The sequence below is a fragment of the Piliocolobus tephrosceles genome, chromosome 7 (assembly GCF_002776525.5).
Source record: "Piliocolobus tephrosceles isolate RC106 chromosome 7, ASM277652v3, whole genome shotgun sequence".
NCBI classification, from domain to species: Eukaryota; Metazoa; Chordata; class Mammalia; order Primates; family Cercopithecidae; genus Piliocolobus; species Piliocolobus tephrosceles.
The window spans coordinates 124,718,376-124,743,985 of NC_045440.1; positions in this window are offsets into that span (position 1 = coordinate 124,718,376).

Genomic DNA, 25,610 nt, shown 5'->3' on the forward strand with positions numbered 1-25,610 from the left:
CTCTGTCTCAACCCATAATGAATGGGCAAGCTTCTAGGGATTGAAAATCCTGAATTGGGAATGAGTAATAGGCTAGCCTTACCACATGCATATCGTGCTGTCAGCCAGGGACACAGATCACCACTGCCTTGCCCCACACTGAGATGCCACAGGGTACACACCACCTGACCTTGACCCTCTCCATGATGTATGCCTATGCACAAACCCTCTCAATGTAAAGTGGTCACTGGCCTGGGAGAAGGAGGACAGGCAGTACCTGGGGTGCAAAGGAGCAGGAGGCATCAGCAGTGCACAGTGGGTCTGGGATGGAGGAGATCAGTTACAGGCAGAGCAACAGAAACCAAGGCAATGGGAAGCCAAGGATCCATTCCAGGAAAGCCATGGGATGCAGAGCTGTGAGATAAGGCGCTAAACCTGCATGCATCCTCCAACTCCTCTTACAGAATACAAACTGAAATATAAAATCATTAAGAAGTTCCAAACAGTGACTTGTGGGCATTAAACTTCAAGCAAAGGACCTTTTTGAGGGCAGGGTCTTGGGGAACTATACAGCTCACAAACCCAAGAAGCTGGCCCTGTTCATAGAGGCTGTAGGCTAAAAACAAAACGTAACACCCTAGTTAAGAGAAGCACATCTGACCTTGATACCAGAAACTGAAAACTCAGAGAAATTTCTTCTAGAAGTCTATATAAAGAGGACTCTATGATTGCTATGGTCTGAATGCTTATGTCCCTCCCAAATTCATATGTGGAAACCTAAGCTCCAAGGCAATAGCGTTAGGAGACAGGGCCTCTGGGAGGTGATTAGGTCATAAGAATGAAGCCCTCACAATAGAATGAGTGCCCTTATAAAAGAGACACCAGGGAGCTGCCTTGCTCTTTTCACCATGTGAGGACGCAATGAGAAGACATCATCTATGAACCAGGAAGCAGGTTCTCAATAGAGAATCTGGCCACTTGGTCTTAGATTTTCAAGATTCCAGAACTGTGTGAAATAAATTTCTGTGGTCTATAAACTATTTAGTTTATATATTTTGTGAGAGCCCAATGGGCTAAAACAGTGATGTAATTGGAGGTCTTTGGAATCTTTCACCAATGCAATAAAATTACCATGTTTACATAGCTGCATACATCATCATGATACTCCTTTCTAGTTGGAAGGGAAGATAATAAACACATAAACGAATAAAATAAACATCACCAGATAATGAGTCCATAAGCTGTAAGAAACACGGGAGTGCTTTTTCACGCTTTGGTCGTGCCTTTCTCATCCTGCACCTACCTACACATCATTCACTCAGCATCTTTCCATCCTTCATATTTCAGCTCCAAGTCCCCTCTCTTAGGAAGATTTCCCTAAGACTACTTTCTCCCTCTACTTTTCCTTCATACTATTCACAGAGTTTGTAATTACCAATTTGTTTATATTATCATTTTACTGTCTATTTACCTCTGTCTAAACCAGAAGTTCTAAATAGCAGGAGTATGTTTTGTCCTGCCCTTTTTATATGTTCCTAGTAGCTAGCACAGTTATCCTAGCCTTTGTGGAAGACTTATCTCCCTGCAATGGGCAAATTAAATTAAATTTCAAAAATGTATTGAAAACATACTATGTGCCAGAAATATTGCTAAATCCTTGTGATAACATGACGAACGAGACTCAAGATAGATCCATGCTGTCAGGAGGGATGATTCTGTTCATTTCCAGACTTATAATCAATTTTTGTCTACTATCTCCCTGTTCCAACCATGTATTATATTATACCTGTTGTTTCTTAAGCATAGATCGTCTATCCATCCTGCAATACTTTTTGATCAAAATATGTCCTCCTTCCAGATGTTTTCTTTTCTGCCTTCCTTTTCCTACAATTTTGTTTGAATTCCATGTTGTAGCAGATTTCTAGTAGTCCCTGGAACAATTTCTTCTCTTCCAGTTGTAGATTTTAATAGAGTGCATGACATTCTACCTGAAGACGACATGTTCCAGCCTCCCTAGCTGTTAGGCGTGGGCGTGTCCTACGTTCTTGCCAGTGGGTAGGTGTGATGCTGCAACTTCCATACCATGTGCTCGAAAGGAAATTGTTTGCATTCCACTTCAAATTGTTGGACTCTTACTTTGACCTAGAATGTGAATGATCATGGTGGAAATTCACCTTCAACCTTGCAGGCGAAAACAAGTCCCCAGGGAAGAGCAGAAAAAGGAAACAAAGTTAGGACTTGGTTATCTTCCAACCTTGTCTGCTGGCCTTCCTTGGGCTCTCTGGTGAGATAAAAATACAGTTCCATCTTATTTAAGTCACCGTAGTTTGAGTCCCTTTTTCTAGGAGTTAAATCCATACCCTAAGTAATACATATGTTTTCACAGCATGTTAATCTGGACATAATCCATTCTCAGCCCCCTGTGGTAGGCAGAATGCTCCCCTCCCCACCCAAAGATGTCCGTGGAACATGTGAATATGTTATGTGGCATGCCAAAAAGGGACTTTGCAAATGTAATTAAAATTGAGGACGTTAAAATAGGAATATTAACTTGGATTATTTGAGTCTGCACAACCTAATCTCATGAGCCCTTAAAATCTAAGATTTACAGCCTGGAAACAAGAGATGCAGCTGAAGGAGAAGCCAGAGGGTTTAGAAAAGCGGAAAGACTCAATGCACTATCACTGGTTAGAAGATGGTGAGGTCATGTGACAAGGAGGCCATATGACCAGCTTAAAGGAACTGTGAGAGGTTCCTAGATGGAACAGGGACCTCAGCCCTACAGTCACAAGGAACTGAATTCTGCCAAGAACTCTGAATGCTTTTGGAAGAAAATTCTTCTTCAGAGCCTGCAGATAGAAGGCCAGGCCAGCTGACACCTTGAGTTCAGCTTTATGAGACTTGAAGCAGAGGAACTTGCTGAGCCCACCTGGACTCATTTCAGATTTCTGTGAGATAACACATTTGTGTTGTTTTAAGCTGCTACATTGTGGTGATTTGTTATGACGAAGCATGAGTTTCCTAAGGCTGCTGTAAGAAATAACAAAAACCTTGGAGGCTTAACATAACAAAAATTTATTTTCTCACAGTTCTGTGGGCCAGAAGTTCAAAAATCAAGGGGCTGGCAGAGCCGCACTCCCTCTGGAGGCCATCGGGGAGAATCTGTGTCTTGATCCTTCCGGCTTCTCGTGGCTCTCCTGCATTTCTTAATGTTTGTTGGCTTGTGACCCTAGCACTAATCTCTGCCTCCCTCTTCACATAGGCTTCTCCTCTGTGTATGTCTGTGTCTGATCTCCTTCTTCCTCCCTCTTCTAAGACCCTTGCGATTGTATTTAAGGCCCACTCAGATAATCCAGGGTAAACTCCTCGATATCCATAACTTCATCACCTCTTTTGCAATATTAGGTCATATGGAGAGGTTCTAGGGATCAGGAAGTGCATCTACCTTTGTGGAACAATTTTTTTCAGCCTACCACAGGCAGCAACAGAAAACTCACTCTGCTCTTTTTAAAGACTATGAAGACAGTGACTAAAGATGTCACACGGCTTGCACACAATCTATGACGTGACTTCTTAGGGTAAAAGAAAAGCATAGGATGGGTTCTAATACTGGCTCCATCACCTATTCTAGGCAAATACTTGACTATTATTTGCCTATAAAATAGAGATAATTGTATCTATATTGCATGATTATGAGTAAATTATATAGGATACTATAAAGAATCAGGGCATGCTTAGCATATCTGTCTAATATAGTAGATACTCAACAAATGGCTGCTATAATCATTATCATCATTCAATATAAAATAAGGTGGCAGTTTCTTTGTAACTTCCTGTTCCTCTGATGACTTGTAGAATTTATCAGCTCTGTTCATAATTTACTGTTTTGTCTACAACATATGAATTTATTTATTTATAACTTTAAATATAGGCAGATTGTAAAACCCTTGAATCAAGAACTAGGCTTTATTTTGGTTCGTTTTCCCTGCTTGGAAAACAATGTTTGTGGAGCATCTTATTTAACACAAACCCAGGTTGGGGAACAGTCTCAACACATCACCTTCAATAGAAACAGATTCAATTGTGAAAATGCTGAAAGACAACGTGGATTTTTTGAGAGCTGAGTTAAACTGTAAGACTTTCCCCAAAATTCCTTTGGCTTACTTATGTCCCCAAAAGTCTTTATCTCATGACAACTCCTTTATTGTCTCTCTTTTCCCCAAATGTTGCCTTTCCTCTTTCCCAGTTTCTTCTTCTGGGATATTTTCTCTCTCACTGATATTTTCTTCTCGAGAAGCCTCATAGCCTTTACATTATGTGCTTCGATTTAGTATCTCATGGATTTTCCAAATACAGGTCTCCACCACTGACCATGATCAGCACGTAAATGGACTGAGCAAAACCAACAAATAATTCTTTAGAAGGAAGATGAGTCAAAATGATGACTTTTCCTCTATTCTCATCATAGTGTTATATCTTTTTTTTTTTTTTAAATCAAAGATAGGGAACAGAAACTCAAGGTAAAAATACTAATGTAGGGGTTATTGAACTGCAAACACAATCTGAAAAAACTTATTTGGGAGCATGTTCTGCTCTGGGGAAAGAAATGGCCTTAAGTAAGCACACAATTTTGTTGTTCCTCCTGAAACCCTAAAGTGCATGGAATGCATGAGAAATCCACCAGTGCCATACAGAGTCCACAGCTTGAATGTTAGAATAAGCATTTGTGCAATATCCTTCATATTTAAAAAAAAAAATCACAGGCAGGCAGTTAAAACCCAATACGTTTCTGGCAATTGTAAAATCCCATGTGTGGCTTTACAAACTGTGTAAGACATGAAGATGGAGTAGACAGAATAATGACCCCCAAGGATGCCAGTGTCTTAGTCTCTGGAACCTGTGAGTACATGGCAGAGGGAGATTAAAGTTGAAGATGAAACTAAGGGTGCTAATCAGCAGACACAGAGAGCACCCTCAGTAACCAGGCAGCCCCAGTGTAATCAGAATGGCTCTTAAATGTAGGAGACATAAGAAAGAGATGTGAATACTGAGGAATGGTCAGACAAATGCAGTTTCTGGCTTTGAGGATGGACGGATGGGGCCATAAGCCAAGGTATCTGGGTGGCCCCTAGATGCTGGAAAAGGCAAGTGAATGGATTCACTGCTAGAGCTTCCAAGAAACACAGCTCTACTGACATCTTGATTTTAGCCTAGTATCTGTATTGGTATCTGCATCTGAGAACTGAATCTGATTTAAAACCAACGAAACTGTAAAATTTTTTAAAATGCATATTCTTTTAAGCCACCAAGTATGTGGAAATTTTTTATGGCAGTCATTAAAACCTGATACTGAGGACTTAGTCTGAATTGTGTTCTTTAACTTGAACATCCTAATGTGCTGTTTTATTTATGGATGTCTTGTCTTTACACAAGTTAATTCTTCTTTCTCACCCTACTCTCTGCCCCTAATTAATCATTTTTCTATGTATGACATATTAGACTAGTATGAGAATATCAAATGTCATTTTTTGAGAATGATAATTAGAGTTGGAATTGTAAAAAACCCAAATTAGTTGAAATTATCCTGAAGATACAGAGTCATTTCTCTTTTTAAACATAGGAAATGGAGATGAGGAATCTGACATATATCTGAGGTATTTCTACAGCAAAAAAAAATTGATGAATACGCATGAACCTGCTGTACCACCCTGAAACAGCATCTTTTATCATGATTGAATCACTGAGGATAAAAGAGAAAGCTTTATTGATAAAGCGGTGAAGCCTTCAGAAACTCTTTTCCCTTTCCAGTCTCAAAAAGAGACCTGACTCATTCTATCACACCAATCTTTGCCTTTCATCATCATCCATTAACAATTACTAGATCAGGTTGTTTAGACTTGGTATAGCAATTCTAAAATCCTTTACTCTTGGATTTGAACTACACTTTTTTCAAAGTAGAAAAATGATGGAGAAAGAAGAAAGCATCTTTCATGATTTTTTTTTGGCTTGTTTGCTTTGATGACTTTTTTTTTTTTTTTTTTTTTGCTTTTTAACATACCAGTCTTATTTAGTAGAATAATTATCTAATCACCATTCCACAGCAGTACAACCAACAATGAATCCATAGTTGCTTCAATTGAAGAGACAGATCCCCTTGAGACAACAGGCTGAGAAATTATTATTTATTGATGCAGCATAGGATAAATTTTAAAACGCTATGTCATGAGAAAGACAAAGGAAAATATAGGGTTACTTTCAACTGAGAATCCCAGTGAAGGAGCTCTTCACAGATAAACTAGAGGCTCTAAGTTGAGAACTTCTGCCCAGTTGTAAAATGTCTTCAAGTCTTAAAAATCGACGCATTTTTCCCTGTCTCATGCTCCTCTCTCTCTCCTCTGTTATACCATTTTGAGAAATGCTAGTGTTTCCTTATACACTGACTCCTTTTTCTCAACCGGCCTCTGATCTCTTTTCATCATCTGCCACTCTACATTACATTCACAATCTGCCAGTCTCCCAAGGACATCCAGGATTTCCACAGTGACTTTCTTCCACGGCAGTTTATTCAAATGTGCATTTCTCTCATCTGGAAGACTCAAAGGCACCCCCTCTCGCTACCTGCTACTTTAGCTTCAAAACCTCTTTCTGGCAAAGTCTTATTTGTTCTCCAAATCTTAGTTCTTCTTCCTGATATTATCTCTGCCCTTCCTCCTTGATCCAGATCCTTCCCCCATGTTCTCTGTACTTTGACAGTCTCATCCTGGATGCTCTCCTGTCCTATTAAATTGCAACCATTTGTTTACCAGCTTGAAGCCTTTCACAGACACCAAGTAAATTGATAGCTGGGTTGCTGCAAATCCATCTTTTTATATCACTAAAGCTTCAGAATAGTGCCTTCACAGATAACAGATGTTCAGTAAATGCTGAACTAGTAGATCAACAGGTGAAACAAAATCTGCCATAATATTTTTACATTTGTCTAATTATAGACTTAATTCAAGTTGTAGGCAAATGGCAATCTGAGGAAGAAAAATGAGGATCAAGCCTATTACAGCCAAGTACTTATCTTCCCCCTATAGTTTCAAAGTGCTTTTGAAAGAGTAATTAGCAGTCCTTGACTACATCAGCACCATAATCCCCTTTCCTAAAAATGCCAGAGGTCACCTCAGAATTGAATGACTGAACAAGGATTAAAACATAAGAATAAGGGGACTTTGGTTAAGTTAACGGGATCACTGCTTCCTTGTACTTGTTAAATATGCTTTCTGGACCATAACAAGAAAGCATGGTGGGGTCAGGGGTGGGGTGGTCATGGGTTGAAGAAGTTAAGGGGAAAAGAAGATTTATAGATTGATAGTAATCAGTTCATCTTACAATATGCTTCTCTTCTGATTATCTTGCTTGAATTCTCCAACATAACTTCCTTCATTAATGATAAACAAGAGTTGCATATCTTCAGATTTTATGATGCGTATCTTTGTTACAAAGACACCCTTATATAGGCTTTCTAAACACTGGCAATTCCCCATGCAAATAAAAAATCCCCAGAGTATTTGAAAGAGGTGAAGAAACTTTAAATTTTCTTGAATAACAGATGATCTGAAATACATGGTTATTCTGTTGAATTAACCATTGCCTCTTCCAAAAGTGTTGTTACCTATAATCCATGAATTTACCCTCCATGTGTAGACTGAAATCTCCAATGAAAGCCACCAGAGTCATTTCTCTAGTTTATTGTTGGCTGATCATGGTGAACTGGGAGGATGTGGTGGGTGTTGTACAGGTAACGACCTAGGTTTATATCCTGGGGACTCTCAACTGACTTCAGTCAAAGAACTCAACTGTAGCCATGAGTACATTATGTCGTATATTTCACTGGAAATTCAAGATGAAACTGTGAGATGTAAAGACAGAAGGAGTAGCTGATGACAAGCTTTTTATTTACATTTAGTCCTGGCTATATGACTTGTTGGGGTCTATGGAGTCCCCTGCATCATCACATAGAACCTCCATTTTCTTGAATCTTCTTCAGTGAGTGATTATAAACAAATAGCAAAATAATTTAGTATGCTAAACAATTTTATGCTCAGAGGAGAAAATTAATACTTACTAGGCATTTACTGTGTGCCAGCCTACTGGAACATTGCATTTTATATAGACATAAGATTAATATTGAAATGTGTGTAATGCATTTCTAAAATGTTTAAAAATTTTTATAAGTTTACTTCACAGATTAAAAAAACTAAAAAATACTAAACTACTTGCTCAAGGTCTTCTACTTAGTAATTATTGGAGATAAAATTCAAATAGTTTTGATAACACAAAAATTTTGTCAAGGTTGCCACCACTACCAAAATGGAAAATCTTGCAGAAAACAAAACAATGAAAAAAATAGAGAGAGGAGTATAAAAAGTAGAGAAATTTTAACATGAGCACTGAGAAAAATTAAGCCCATTCTTTTAAGACATGAAATAGACCAAAATTGTAGGTGTGATTCAGGGATGGATGTGAGGAAAAAATGGGGAAGAAGAAAAGGAAGGAGAAACATGGAGAAACAAGGATGGTTCCATAGCGGGAACTTTTTAAAATGCAAGTACCAAAGGAGATTACCAATGAATTTTTTGAAACGTACCCTTTGACTTTGAGAACAATTAGTACAAAAATGCCTCGTGCACTTACAGTAAAATAACAAAATGTGCTCAACAAGACCACAACTTAAGATGAAGTTCTACCTTTTCTTTATTCAACTTTATAAAGCAAAACATGATTATATGACCAAGTGAATCCTTACAGAAAGTATTTAAATTATATCCAAGCTTGTGGTTATCATATCTAATTTCTTTCATAGCATTTCCTTATGTTAAGGTTCACAACTTCCACCTCCAGGATTTTAGGTGTTCCTTGTTTGCCTGGCACTTTCACGTACTTGCTTCAAGATCAGTGTTACCAAATTTATTTTCAAAGATCTAGCCTGGTAGGGTTTTATCAAACACATAGGAGCTTTGATTATTTGTGTTTGGAAAATGTGAAGTTTAGCAAAGCTAAACAGCTTTTATTTTTTCCTTAATTATTAAACTACAGTACTCCTCTGAACACATTCTGAATCTTCACATGCAGGATTCTCAAATATTTTTGATCCCACCTTCTTCTTACAGAGAAAAACATCATATATTAGTGTTTTGGGGAAGACATAATGGGACCTCAGTTCTTGATCAAGAGTCTACTCTACAAAGGCCTGGAAATATCAGTTAATCTTCAAGCCTTGCCTACATATCTACGGGTGCTTATTTTGTGTACTTTCTTTTAGGGTTGATTTCCAATAGAAAGGGAAGTGTGGCTAACCATGATCTGTTTTCAGACATTAGTAACCTGCTCTGTGAGAACATCTCATTTTTTTCTTAGAGGATTCGAAATACCAGAAATATCAAAAGTAGTTTCTTTTCATTAAAAGTTTGAGAACTTCTCTTCTGAAGTCAATGAAATATAAGAGGAAGGCTTTTATTTGAAACCTGTCAGCATCAGTTGGTAACACTGTAACATTCAGTTTGCTCATTAGTCTTTCTGAGGCTCAGTTTTCCAATCTGTAAAATGAGGATTATAGCTACCACATAGGGATCTAGCAGGATCTATGATTAATGACTTATTTTATAATAAACAGAGACACTGCTAGTTCAATAGAGATAGAGTTCCCTTCCCTTTTTTCTTGCTCAGTATCAATGTCTCAGGACAGTATGTCTGCACCAACCCTCCAGAGATCTGCATCACAGCAGAAACATGAATTCCCTATTGGCTAATGCCTCTCTATGCAAATATTGCTTCAACAAGTTGTGTGCAGAAAAATAATTCCACCAACCATCAAAACTAAATAAATAATTTAAACATTCCAAAGAAGGTATTTGTTCCCAACGAATGTATATCAGAGTTGCGAACACTTGACAGATTTTCATATAAAGAGTATTAACAGCACAAGGCATCTTATAACACCCAAAGAAAGGTCTGTAAAATCTCAGAAGAAGAAGAACGTGAGGGGATAAGACTTGCGTTGTGATTTCTTAAAAAATTAGGGCCTTCTGTAGCTTCCATAAAGTTACTGAGGACTTCGGGGGTGAAGTAGAGATTGTTTTAATCCTCCTGTGACCACTTCCATGTGTACTATTTTGTGTAGAGGTTTTGCCCCTGAAGAATCTGGAGCTTCCGGGTGGTCTGTATATGAGTCCTAAATCTGGATGTCATCATAGGTGACAGCTGGGGAGAGAAAGGTTGTGGGGGACAGGGCAGAGACACAATAATAGCTTGCCTGAAAGATCCCTAAGATTAGACCTGTATACCAGCACCTCTTCCAGGAAAGAAAGAAAGGTGGCTTCAGAGATCCTAACCACCCCTTCCATGTTAGTTGTTTTGTGTATCTGGTCTAAATGTGAGACACAAACAGGCCATAGAGAAGAGCTTGGCTGAAGCCGGAAACTTGGATATTTTCTAGGTTTAGTTTAAAATATGAAAACAAAACAAAACCTTGGAAAGTAAGAATTAAACCCATAATAATGAAGTTTTAGAAGGCTCCTCAAAAATAAGTCATGCTAATTTAATATAACAATATTATGCTTTTGGAGTTAAGAGCCATAACATATGGCGGGGGAGGTTGACGCCAAAGCAAACTATGAAAAGCCCTGCCATTCACCACATCGTCACTAGAGGGGGTAGTTGTATGCAAATAGGGTTCATTCCTGGGCAAGAAGCACACCCACCTCCACCAGTGGTAACAGCTTTTCGTTGCCATGGGAATCCCTAAACAAGGGGTAAATATGTCGACAATAGCCATAGACAATTTTATTTCTTATCCTTTTTTAATGCATGGCAGTCTCAGAGCACTCCAGTTGCAGCCTGATGTTGCTCACTGGCCTGTTAAGTCTGGGCAGCACAAGTCATCCATTATTAGTAAATGGTATCACAGCACGCAGCTCTGTTCACACACTGTGGTGCATTGTAAAAGTCCCTGCTCTATGGAGAGAGGAAAAAAAAAAAAAAACAACTCTCTTTGCCCTTCCCTTTTTCCCTAGCTTGCTCCTCCTTCCAAGAGCAGCTGAATCTTCAAATGAGGATACGTTCTGAGTCTTTCTGTATTGGGCTAGTAAATACTTACCATGGTCAAGTGTGGAGAAAACCAGTTTAATCTTGGGCAAAGGAGAACTGAAAAAGAGGCAAAAGGCATCTGTGAGACTCAAAGACAGATGTTTGAGGTGGCTGGAGTGTAGTTAAAATAATTTGACTTACTAAAGCAATATACCTTTAAATGGAGTCTGTGACAGAATTAAGGCAAACAATGTCGATGTCTGCATGCCATAACGGTGCATGTATCAAGATAGTCCAGTTTGTGGGAGATATAGCTCTAAGTCTGAGCCATTAGGAAGAACCCTAGCCAGCGATGGAAACAGCAGAGAATGGAACTGTATTGCCAGTAGCAAATTACCTTATCATCTTTGCCTTAATTTCCTTGGATGTGTGCATCATTTATTATATACCTTCTCAGTGTTAGGTACTCTGCTGGATATGAGTATTAAGTAGAGATGACCCCGGCACTTGAGATGCTTATAGTCAGGAGAACTTTCATTCCCTGAGAACTGGACCTGATCCAACAGGAAACTATGGTCGGTATGGCAATAACACAGATGCCTAACTCACAATTAGAGTCCTCCTCTCCAAAAAGACCCCTTCTCAGACTAAGTGGAGGAAGAGCACCTTCACACAATGGGAGGAGGAGCAGGGCTTTAGATACGGTTTCATGAGGTCAGCAATAAAGCCCCTTGGTTCGTGAAAGTACCCTTTGTGGATATGCCTGCATGTGGCACATACAAGACCTTCAATAAATATGTGCTCACTAAATGAAAACGTAGATAAATGAATGCATGGGGAAATAGTGACACAACTGATGCACTTTGAGGATTCTTGGTAGATATGTTTGAAGTAGAAAACATTGAATAGTCACTATATCATGGAACAGCAAATCTGGGTAAAAAATTAAAACATTCAACATTGAGCCTTTAATGTTAGCTTAATCTCCTAAGTTTTTCCTTTCATTGAGCTAAAATTTCTTTATCACTCTAAACATCAGAATATGTAAATCATAGCACAGATAAATATCTGTCTTTAGGGTGGTCAAAATTCATGTGAAAATTACTAGGAAAGAGAAAGGAAATGAAATAACTAGTTGTCCAGTTTCTGGGAGGGGTGTTTCAAATGCCATTCGTGTAGAGAATCGCTGGCCTTTCCTTGAAACTTACATAGAAAATCTGGGTTCCTGGCACATGGAAAATTCCCTAGTCTCCGTCTGGGATTTCCCAGAGATTGTATCCCTGGGAGGTTCAAGGGCATAAAACTAAGAAGGGTGGAGGAATCCTTGGATTGTGTGCCATTATCATTCAGCCCCTGGTGATGCTACTATGATGATGTTGGCCGGTGTTGGCTTTTTCTCAAAAAGAGGCCTCAGGATGTCAACTTAACTGGAAACACACTCCGGAGTTACAGCCAAGAGGGGCGACCTTTCCCCAAATGGTTCTTGTTTTGTGATTCAGTATGTGAGTCATTTGGTTAATAACAACTTCCTGTATGTCCCAGACACCCCCTAGAAAATTTGGATCTCTGCTGATTTGGGGAGGAATTCTTGGGTCGGTTGCTAAGGCTGCTGGTTTGAGATTACTTGTCAGTGAAGTGGAGATTCTGGAGATTTTCTGTAGCCTACAGAGCTGCAGAGGAACTGGTAGTATTATAAGAAAGCAGACTGCAGCATCAGGAGACTGACTGTCAGATATCATCATCCAGTAGACAATTTTGAAATGTTAGTAGAAGGATATCAGGTTACTACACTACTGCTGTGGTTTAAATGCTCACTCCCAAACTCAGATTTAAATGTAATTGCCATTGTAACAGTATTAAGAGGTGGGAACTTCAGAGGGTGATTAGGTCATGAGGGGTCTGTCCTTGCAAATAGATGAATAGATTTGTTATTGCCAGAGTAGTTTCCTTATAAAAGGATGAGTGTTACCCTTTATCTCTCTCACTCTCTGGATCCTTGCACCTTTCACCATGGGATGATGAAGCAAGAGGTCCTTGTCAGATGTTGGTCCCTTGATCTTAGACTTCCCAGCCTCTAGAATTGTAGGAAATAAATTTCTGTTCATAATAAATTACAGTCTCAGGTATTGTGTTATAGCAGTATAAACAAAGACAACTATTAAAAATGAGCGTATGTAACTTCTCAGAGTAAAGAAGTCCGTTCGCGCACGCCATAGACTTTAACTGCCCCCTTGCCTTCGTTCCACCCCTTCCTCATTATATAGCAACCATATGGTAGGGTAAGTTACTCAACAGTACATACTGGTAGGATGGACTCACCACTGGTTCTGGGCTAATCCTATCTCCCAGTACAATGCTTATGGTCAGGGTAGGACATTTTGAGCAGGCTTAAATCAACTAGCACAAAGCATTTTTCTGGCCAAATTTAGGTCATTTCCATCAGGATGAAGCTAAGAATTCTATTACTTGAGCTAAGAAAATATGCTGTTTTTTTCTGGATACACAAAAACATGTATGTTTGTCTGAAAATTATAGATAGCCACACTGTGACTACTTGGAGAGGTCAGCCTTAGGTCGAAGTTGACAATACCCAAGGAAAAGAAAAGAGAGCTAGAAAGAAACTGGTAATATCAACAAGCTCCTGGATGAAACCAAAGACCCCTTTTCTGCCATATGCTTTTTATATGAACTGAAATCTTTTCTTTATTATTTCAGCCAGTTTGAATTGGGTTTTCTGTTACTATTGGCAGAAATAATACTTACTGGTGTAATTTATTAATTAATCATCCAATCTTATATTCTATAAATATTTACTAGCTATCTACTATCTGCAAGGCATAAAGACAGAGATAGTTCTTTCCCTCAGGGAGGACAGGGTGTACTGAAAAGGCAGACACGTAAATGGAAAATAAATGTATAGCATGGTAAATGCTAAATTCAGGTAATATACACGAGGCGCAATGGGATCATGGAAAAAGGAACCCCTAAATATGCCTTGATGGAGGCAGTCAGGGGAACTTCTTGGAGGAAGAGGCATTTGAAATAACTGTCATAGGAAGATCTGGAAATAAGGCACAGAGTTGAGGCTGAATAAATGGCCAGTGCTACATTTTAAAGAACCTTTCATTTAAGATAGGAAGTATTTTTTTCCTGTTGCAATGGAGAATTATTAAATAATTTTGACCAGCGTGTTCATTTTAAAACCACATACATCATGAGTTTGTAGCTTCTAAATGTGGTAAATAGTAAATCATTGTGGTTAAGAACATGGGCACTAGACTCCTTGGTCTTAAATCTTTGTTCCGCTATCTCCCAGTGCCTCTGTTTCCTTATCTGAAAAAAAAAAAAAATAGATGCAATGATACTGTCGTAAGATTTAAACAAGAACTTTTTAATATAGTGGCAGGCACATGGCATATTTATATACTTTTTTTTACCCCCTTCTTACGTCCCCCAAAAAAGCTAATTTTAGCTGCTAATAATACTATGAATGAATTCCCTTTGCCATGATGAACAAACTAAGGTTTGGAAAAAGCTGCACCCAGCTGCTTTGTTATACAGTGTATCAGCAAAAACCTGTGACTTCATTTATAATGCTGCTGGGCATCCACTGTTTAATGCAGTTTAGTAAATTTCTGGCCCATGCTGTTTATTTATAGTTCAGCTGTTTTTATGTTTCTGGAGCAATGTGTGCATACCCATAGATGGGGTAGCCCATTTAGGATAAATATACTATCCCCCCCAATAAAACATCTCCATACATTTAAGACAAGGTAAAGATAAATATATGATAAGAAGTGTACACTTGGAGGTCTGTAATGGCTCATAATGGTTTCATGAAATAGGCAAAGTGAGATGTCTATGTAAGATGTTTCCTAAATGGGAAATGTAACCTTCATATAGATGTGTAGCAGGCATGGTTGATATTGAGCTGATGTTTATGTGAGTATGACTGTACTGGTTGTTTATTGCTGGTGTCTCTTCTGATCGATCAGGCATTCTTCTGATTAACCAAGTGTTGAGCCATAGTACATGTTAAGTATTTTGAGTATCGTCTTTGCAACTAAGGTTCCCATTCTTTCTATCTAAAGCTCACATATAAAACGAGGGGTGCTGGCAGACAAACACAGTGGGCTAAGTCTGTACTAGTTGTATGTAAAGTGAGTTCAGGAGAATAGAAATCACCAAATCCCTGATGAAGTGCGTGCAAGAGGCTGGGACAGCAGCAACACCGCACTGTGAGGTATTGGCGTCAGCTCGCCAAGGAACAGATAGACAGACATTTGCACCCTGCCTTCTTTCTTTCTAAGTACACTTTTGCTAGTTACTTAACTTCTCTGAGTCTTGGCTTAGATGGAGAACACAGACAATAATTCTTACCACAAAGAAATGTTGGTAATTACTATTATCTAGCATGGATTCTGGCATAAAAAGTAACTACAAATGATATTCCTTATTCTTACTGATCTCTGACTAGCAGTATTGGGAAGAAGACCCACTTTATATTATGACCTATTTACACAAAGGGTACAGATTATGGATGTCTACTAAAATGTACCTGCTTTCCAACAACTAGAATTTTAAAGAATATTTAAGAAATATTTCCAGGATAGCTCATTCCATGTTAGGTGTACTATATTAGTCAGAGGCATTTTATCACCATTTTAGCAAACTATTGAGATTATACTTTGCCTCAGATAGGAGCAAACACTGATTCTAGTGCATGTTATTTTACTCTAACATTATTACATCTGTAGGTTTGGCACGGCAGCGTGTACATGCTCAGTGCTCAGTGAATGTTACGTGTATGAATACGTGGGTAGCCTTACAACTAATGATTAATACTAGAAATCAAGCATTACCTATAAGATACAACTTTTTCCTGGGGATGGTTTTGCTTTTCTTTTAACTTCTACCCTCTCGTAATTTTCTTATCCAGTTCTGCCTTGTAATATGATTATTTGGTCTTGTCTTATTTCCCTTACTGAGACATAAGTTCCTTGAAATCATACCCTTTGTCTTACTGTCTCTTTTCTGAAAGTCCTAGTGGTTAATTGATTCTCAACAAATATCAGCTGGGTCTTGACGTAATCTATGAAATGTCATACTCAGTTTCAAGGTGACTTGTCCTTTGATGAGTGTATACATCAATTACATGTTACCTTATTTGAGAGATGACACCTGCTCTCAGTTTCAATGACTCTCTGCTGGGTCACAAGTGCTGTGTCTCCTGAACTAGCATAGACAGTGAGAGAATCACATGTCTCATAGCCACACATCCCATACTTCTGATCCTGGTAGTTGTCTGATCTAAATCACTCTAGCCTTGGCTGCCTTTCCATAGTCAGTGCCAGTAGTAGGCAGGACCTAGCCCAATATTTGCCTCCCTCTTGTGAACTGTCCTCTTTACATCAAACAGAGCATCTTGCCTGCTTCCATTTGCATTGGCGAAGGCTTCCTATGGAGTGCCAGCTATTATGAAACATATAGCATGGCAAAGGGCATGCAGAGATTTAGGAGTGCCAGATAGGACAGAAAGCACTTCACTTAGCTGAAGTGACATCCAGATCTGTGCCGTGGTCTTGCCCCTTCTTCTTCTTGATATGTGCATTTGACAAAGCACATTTGCCCAGAGCTGTGAAGAATGGAGAGGGTCCTACATCCAAATACGGCAGGATCTTGTGAGTTGCTGACATTTAGTTCACAACAGACACCAACTGCCCAGTAGTTATTTAATTCAAGGCCCCACAGAAACAAATACGATAAGTCAGAGCAACTACTTGACCTCAAGTCACTGCTTGTTCATTCTCATGTCTTCTACATCTCCATTTTTCTGACTGTTTATTTCCAGACACTGCTAGTTTCCATCTAGGAATGGTATGTTTCCAGTTAATCTGAATTATACACAAGGAAAATCTAACATAGCTTTAAAAGATGTAAATCAAGAAAGACTTTGACGCTGAGTAGATTAGCTGTATTTTTTAGTTGATGTTTTATTTTTAAAAATTGTGTTATCCTTTTCCTATAACCGTATCATGCTTTTCTATTCCTATGAGTAAAATACCTTATTATTGTCAAATACATTGTATAGTATAGGGAAAAATAAGGTCAGCAAAAGGCTAACAGGGGGTTTTGTGTCTTAGAAGAGTATATTCAGCTTTTTTGGTCATTACCAGTAGTTTTGAGTTCTGAGTAAACAGGTAGAAAATTTCAGGCTGTGACAATTCTTAACCATCAACTTATCATTAACAGGAAGACTATTTGAGTAGGGAAGGCTGTGCTTTGAAACAGTGTAAATTCTTTTACACGTTCTATTATTTTATTGAGTATTCTCTTAATGCGTAAGAGGAGTTCTGGGGTATAAGATAGAAACTGATCTGACAACATAAAGTTGAATAATACGTTTCTCAGACTAGATGGTCAAACATATAATTTTCCACGGTGTTAGAAAGCAAAGGGGTCAATGTATCTCCTGGGACACTTGGACTGTGTTTACCCAGAGCAACAATTCAGATAATCTTGGAGCAAAATATTATTTGATATTGTCTAATAATGGATTCCTCTGAAACGGAGCTTTGTGCAAAAGTTGATTGGGGAGTGGTCTTGGGAGACATGCCTATAAGGCAGTAAGGTAAGAAAGTAAGGTAAGAAGAAGAAAACTGGCCCGCAACACAATTGAAACTGAGCTGTTGGCTGATTGATCTCAAGTTGAATTAAGTTGGCGAAGCCTTTGTATCCCTCCTTCAACCAGTGATTTGCTGCATGGTAAACTCTGGGAAGGTTTATAACCTTGGAAGAGGTCATTCACTGAGCCTGAGAGCAATTTCCAAGAAGTATCACAGCTGTGAGTGGCCGGCAGCCAATACTACCAGCACCTGGGGGATGAGGGATGGGCGCAGTGGCCTTGAAGAAGGGATTTGGAGCACTAGAGTATTCATATAGAAAAATAGGTCTCAGAGTCTGGTACCCAGACAAGCAGCATCAGCATCACCTGGAAATGTGTTAAAAATGCAAATTCTCCAAACCAACCCCATTTCTGAATCAGAAATTCTTGTGGTGGGATGAAGCAATCTGTGGTTTAACAAGCCCTCCAGGTGTTACTGATGCACACTTAAGGTCGAGAACTACTGTACTAGATTATCTATTGCATGCACCCAACAAGATGGTGTTAACAAATGTATTTTATTAGAATAATGTGTGTGTATGTTTAGAACTTTTTTTTCTGATAATAATAATGTACTGATTTCTGTGTTTGATTATTTGTGTTATCTCACATACTGGAAAATCAGACATAATTTAAAGCTTCAGTCAGTTTGGCTTACAATGGCCAATTGTCACAATCCCCAGTCAGGAAAATGTGGAATATGAGTCTCTTTTATGCTATAGGAGCCTAACGGAAAAAAAGCTAAGAGGAGAGGAGTAAGTATACAAGACACACAGAGATGCAGACATCATCTGTGTTCTTTCTTTGTAAGGGATTGTGAAAGTTTAATATTGTGAAAACCTCTGATTTGCATAAGGATGAATTTAGATAGGTACCAAATGTCTGCCGTTTGCTTTTGAGAAGAAAACAAATACAGTTTTCCTGTTCTTATGGAGAATTTATACAAACATTGATTGACCATGAAGATAACACCAATAGCCAAGAAAAAAAATGTACTGCCAAATGGTAAATGATATGGTATTACAAAGTGTGGATTTTCTATAGACCATGAAAATCAGAACATATTTTTAAAGTGAAGAAAACAGGAAAGCAAAGATGAAAGTGCTTATTTATTAGATCCTGTTTCTGAGTTCAGTTATATAGTTCATTGCAAAGTTGGTATCCTTGCCTTTAGGTATGAATCAGAATACCCATTTTTTTAGAAACCTCTGCAACTCTGCAATACTTCCACACCACTTCAGTTTATCCAGTCTGGGTTTCCATTGTTCGCCTTTAAGAACTATTGACTTTGGGAGGCCGAAGGGTGCAGATCACGAGGTCAGGAGATTGAGACCATCCTAGCTAACATGGTGAAACCCTGTCTCTATTAAAAACAAAACAAAAAAATAGCCAGACGTGGTGGCGGGCACCTGTAGTCCCAGCTACTCAGGAGGCTGAGGCAGGAGAATGGCGTGAACCCAGGAGGCGGAGCTTGCAGTGAGCCAAGATCGTGCCTCTGCACTCCAGCCTGGGCAACAGAGTAGGACTCTGTCTCAAAAAAAAAAAAAAAAAAAAAAAAAAACAACTATTTGAACATAATTAAATTCAGAGGACAAGGGCTCTGTCTAGTCTGTCCATGCCATCTTGATCACCAATTTACTGTTTGTATTGACACTCATCTGTGTTATTCACCTTACTCACTTTATTTGGAGTGGTGAAGGTCTCAACATAGTCAATAACTATGGGCTTAATCCTCTGTTTCCAAAAAGCATTTGGACTTCATTTGTTTTTCCAACTGCAAGCCAATTATTGGCCATTGAAGCTTCCAAAAACCACTTTTACTGTGTGAGTGGGAGGCTTAGATAACCAGAATACTTAATTAAATATAATAGTTTTTTCCAATGAATCCTCCATGGTGCACTCATTTTTAATAGCATCCTAAGCTTCTTTAACTCTAGGACAACCGGTCCTGAATTTACTAACAGGCAGGTTTAGCATGGAGACATGTTAACTCTGGTAAGTCCAAAGATGCTTTTGAGGGGTTCTTCCCATCTGTTACTGTATTTTGTAGCTTGAGTTTTGGAACAGCTGGGAAGCATGAAAACATTCTCACTGCACGGAGGCTATGTTATAAACTTCACTCTAAAGAGATGCTCAGTTCATTTCACAGAAGTCCCTCCAAAGTACTAAATTCTGGAACCCTCTACTGTAGAGAAAACTCACATTCTTGGGGCTGGTTTTCTCCTTGAGATGTTTGAATAAGAAGATTAACCTCTTTCTACATTTGAAGGACTTTCTAAAAAACAAGATCATCAAACTTAAATAAAAGCTGTTTGAGGATCTGCTCATATCGTGTCTTGTGTTTCATTGGCTGAAAGAAAACTACCCATTTATTATCAGTAAATAATAGTAAGAATAATAATAGTAAGTTATTAAAGAGTTATTGTTAGTAATCATTTGTCCAGTCCCAGCAAGGAGCTGGATATTCTGGGCAACATTAAATGATAACCCCATTAGTTCATTATGAAGTAAAATAATCTAAATATTACAAAAAGCATGCCAAAGTAACTAAAAGAGTGAATTTCAAATGTTTCATTGTTATAAAAACAGTTAGGTGAGCAAGGTGATGAATAATACATTCGCTTGGTTTAATCATTTCATACTGTGGATGTATATCAAAATATTATTGTACCCATAAATGTATACAATTATGATTTGTCCAGTAAAAACATTTTAAAAATAATAAATTGCTTAGAAGAAAAGTCAATACAGCAGACATAAAAATTTGAATAGAGGTGTTAAATACAATAAAATATGTAAAGTACTTTTTAAGATAATTTATGAATAGTTTTTTATTTGTTAAGAATAACAACATGCATGATAAACGTACACTAGAACTTTTTCCTATGTTACTTGAGACAACATAGCTTAGGGCAACATCACAGGCTCTATAAACATAGGTAACTTTTAGAGTGTGAAGTAAAAACTGAAGTGATGTAGGTAACAAGTGATATACTAAATAGTGGTAGCTATTATTATTTTTATAAATGTCCAGTACACACATATTGAGTAAAAGAAAAACTCGTACATGCTTCTCTGCTGCTGCATAATCCCCGCTGTATTTGTAGGTTCTCTGAACACTCACAGTGTATGATTTAATTTTGACTAAGATGAAATTCTGGATAAACACTGTGGACCTAAGCCTTTGCCTAAACCTAAATACTGTGTTTGTTTTCTTTTCTTTGTTTCAGTATTTTTGATGAGCTCAGTTTCTTGTACTTTTAAAGAAATAGGAGGATGGTAGTAGACGACCTGATAAAATGCAGTGTTTCATAAGATCTTCAATTAGTCAAATCTGAATGACATCCGGTATCTTACATAATGCCTGATGCTTTCTTTTGACATGCATAGCTTTTTAAGCCTTTGAGCTAGAGCATAACAGCGGTGAATTAGGTAGGTTTTTCAAAAAAATAGAATCAATAGGATATATAAAGATACACAGATAGAGATATCAAGAATTTTATTATGGGAATTGACTTATGCAATTATGGAGATTAAGAGATCCCAAGATCTGCTGTCTGAAAACTAGAGGGTGTGACCCTCTGATGTAAGTCCTGGAGTCCTCAGGCCTGAAAACCGAGACTTCTGATGTCCAAAGAGAAGAGGAGATGATGCCCCAACTTAAAGAGAGAGCATGAGAATTCACCCTTCCTCTGCCTTTTTGTTCTATCAGGCCCTCGATGAATTGGATGATGCCTGCCCACATTGGTGAGAACAGATCTTGCTCAATGTACCGATTCACATTGCTAAACTCTTCCAGAAGTGTCCTCAGAGACATACCCAGAAATAATGTTCAACCAGCTATCTGGGCATCCCTTAAGCAAATAAAGTTGACATGTAAAATTAACCATCACAAGTAGTGAACTTTAAGTCTGTCTATCATAGTTGCTTGTGTGTGTCCAACACCTGTCTTAAACTGGGAAAACCTGGAGGAAAAGAATCTTCCTGGAGGAAAAGAGGAATCTTCTTCCTCTTCTGTTTCTCCATAGAGGCTAACTCCATGTAGCTGCAATTGCAAAGAGATACATGGGCAGAGAGTAGAGGAGAGCAGTGCAGTGGTGCTTCAATGCTGTAGGAAGCAGATATTGAGGGGAACTCTCCTGAGGGTCCTGAAATTCATAGCTGATTCTCAGCAGATTACTGGGGATCACGCACGTGGGCTCCACAGGCACCTGAGAGTATTAGCCACATCTTCTCTTACATCTGATACTTCTTGATGTCAGGAAATCAGGCAATCCAATGTTTGTATAAGCTTTTCATTTCCTGTATTATGTATTGTCACTTGGAATACAATGCATGAGTTTTGTTTTATTAATAAAACTGTTCAATATACTGAGGGAGACAGAACCAAATGAACAGAAAAATGAGTTGGAGATTCTCCAATGCTATATGCCCCAGCATCAAGTAAGATTAAGAAAAAATCTTGCCTTTTAGTTGTAATAAATAACTGGGAGCTAAAAACTGATGATTTTAAGATTAGGCAATATGCAAAATAGACAAAGAAAAGCAGAGCTAAATACAGTGATGTTTGCCTTTCCACCGGCAACTCCAATACAATGGTCTATAAGCTTTTGATTTAAACACTTTCTGTGTTACTGGTTAACTGGGGAAAGGTTCATGGAGAAAAAAAAAAGGCATTACATAACCTTATTCAAAGTCATTGTCATTGGCATCACCTGGGTGTTTGTTACACCTATAGACCTTGGATATCTTTAACAAGTGATCAGTATAGGCATTAATGATAAGAACCATTACTAGGGAGGACTTGTTAAAACAGAGATTGCTCAGTCCCACCCCTAGCGTTTCAGATTTAATTTTTCTGGGGTGTAGCCTAGGCATTGAAATATTTAGGAGTTCCTCAAGGAATTCCATTGTGAAGGCGTTTGAGACAGTAATATAGAGCTCTTCTGCTATGGTCCGAATACCTGCAGGAGATTTAGTGTGTTTGGTAAGTTAACTATAATGACCGAGAATTTGTTTCCAGGTGCATTTTATCTTAAGTAGCTCCATTAAATCCAAGACCTGAACTTTTCTACAATAACTAAGATGTTTGGACTTTTGCTAGCATTTTATGGGGTTGCCTGGCTAAGCTAGCATGTCTTTGTCTATTTCTTCCTGAGTATTATGCTTGCAAGTATTAGCTGCAAAATAGGTGGATATTTTTTTGAAAGTATAGCGATAGCTTTGTAGTCCATAAAGAGCTGGCCTTTCTAAAGGCATGGGATATTTGTTTCCTATTATAGCTGTAGGAGAGCACCACAAACCTTGTGGCTTAAAACAACACATTTAGTATCTTACACTTTTGTTGATCAGAAGTCCAAAATGAGCCTTACATGGTTCAGTTCAAGGTGTCAGCAGGGCTGCATCCCTTTTAAAGGCTCCAGCAGAGAATCCATTTTCTTGCCTTTTTCAACTTCTAGAGGCCACCTGCATTCCTTGGCCTCACAGCCCTTCCTCCACTTTGAGAGGTGTCACTCTAACCCCTGCTTTCATCGTCACATCTCCTTTTTCTGACTTTGACCTGCTTGTCTCCTTCATGCAAAGATATTACATTTGGCCCACCTAGATAATCCTGAATAATCTCCATGTGTTAAAATACTTAACTATCACATCTACAGAGTCCCTTTTGCCATTTAAGAAAACGTGCTTACAGGTTCCAGGGATTAGACATGAATATCTTGGGGACAGGAGAGGTGTTATTCTATCTGCCACTTATGGTTAAATGTGTCAAAAAAATATTGCTCTCAGTAGCATTCATTTGTTTAAAGAAGAATGTATTAAAACAATCATGCCTCCATCTCAAAAAAAAAACCAAAAAAACAAAAAAACAAACAAAAAAAATCATGCATATGCAAACCAACCATTGTAGTTATTTAAAATACATAAAGGAAGATTTACATTAATGTAATCACTGCATTTCCCTGCAGCTAAGATTTCTTTATCTTAATTGTTCTTATATTTAGTTTGCAGGAACTTCCCTCTCTATCCTCCCCTGGCTTTACTGGACATTATCTGCTGCCTAAATCTTTCATCCATTAACAAGTTAAAGTTGTTTTCTATCACAGGTGTTCATTTACTTTAATCTTTATTCCAGATCAGTGGTTTTCAGTCTTGGTTACCCACAGCAGTAACCTAGGGAGTTCTGACAAAAATCCAGTGTCCAGGTCACATTCATGACCAATTAAATCAGAATCTTGGTGAGAAAACCCAAGTTATCACTGTATTTTTTTTTTTTCTTTTTCAACTTTTATTTTACATTCAGGGTGTACATGTGCAGGTTTGTTACATGGGTAAATTGCAGGTCACTGGGGTTTGGTGTGTAAATGATTTTGTCACCAGTGAGCACAGTACCCAATATGTAGTTTTTTGACCCTCACCCTCCTACGACCTTCCACTCTCAAATAGACCCCAATGTTTATTGTTCCCCTCTTTGTGTCCATATGTACTCAACATTTAGTTCTCACTTATAAGTGAGAACATGTGGTAAGTAACTTTCTGTTCCTGCTGTATTCAGTTAGGATAATGGCTGCATTATGCAATATATAATGTCTGCGTTATTAGCAACTAGCTGCATCTATGTTGCCGCAAAGGACATAATTCCATTCTTTTGAGGGTTGCGTAGTATTCCATAATATGTATTTACCACATTTTCTTTATCTAGTCTACCGTTGATGAGCATCTAGGTTAATTCTTGTCTTTGCTATTACCAATAATGCTGGAATGAACGTATGAGTGCATACGCCTTTTTGGTGGAATAATTTATATTTCTTTGAATACATATCCAGTGATGGGATTGCTTGGTCTAATGGTAGTTCTGTATAAGTTCTTTGAAAAAGAGTTCGCAAACTGTTTTTGAGAAATCTCCAAACTGCTTTCTATAGTGGCTGAACTAATTTGAAGTTGCCCAGATTATTTCAATGTGCTTTTCAGTTTGAAAATTGCTCCTAAAGAGTTCCTCTTTCATCCTTCAAGCTGTATGCTCTCTTCCTAATTCCTACTGAAAGTACAGAAAAAAAGGAGAATAGCAATCTAAGAATCTTAGCCCTTTTTCTTTCTTCTGGCTACCACTTTATTCCTAGTATCTAAAATAGTTCCTCGCACGTAATAGGTGCTCAGTAAAATATATGCAAATATATATCAAAAATAAATTCATTCAACATATATTTGAACATATGATTTTCATTCATACGAATGAATGAATGGATTTTATCCTCATAACAGCCCTATGAGAGAAGTGCATCATTAGGCCTGTTTTACAAGATGATGAAATTGAGGCACTGGAAATTACATTCTCAAGTAGAAAATGGCAAAGAAGATTTCAAATCCAGACAGTCTGATTCTCAGTCTATCCTCCTGACCACTACTTTATAATGATTCTTCTCCTTATCAGCTATACAATTAAACATAATTCCCTTAACAACAGTGCTGTGGGGAGAAGCTATTCCTTCTAGTCTGACTTGGGTCTGAATATTGCCTCTGACAGCTCCTAACTAGGTGTATTTTGGCAGGTAATATCCCATCTCTGAGTTCTTAGCTCATACGTGAAACAGGGACATCTACCTCACAGGGTTATAGAAATGATTGAGTGAAAGATGGTACATTTTCTTCTTCATTTTAATGGGCAAAGCTTCCCCCCACCACAGGGTAGCTTCCAGTGAAGCAGGCAGATGCAGGCACTTACTAAGGCTTTTAGGTTTCTGTATAATCTGCCCATGTCAGGGCCTTGAACAAAGGGAATGATATGTGACATTTGAGGTTGAGAAAAATGTTTCAGGAGACGCAAGTTGGCTCACATCCGTATTTTGGAACATTTTCATGCAAAGGTGGAAGAAGTGCCCTTTTTGTCCCTAAAGAAGCT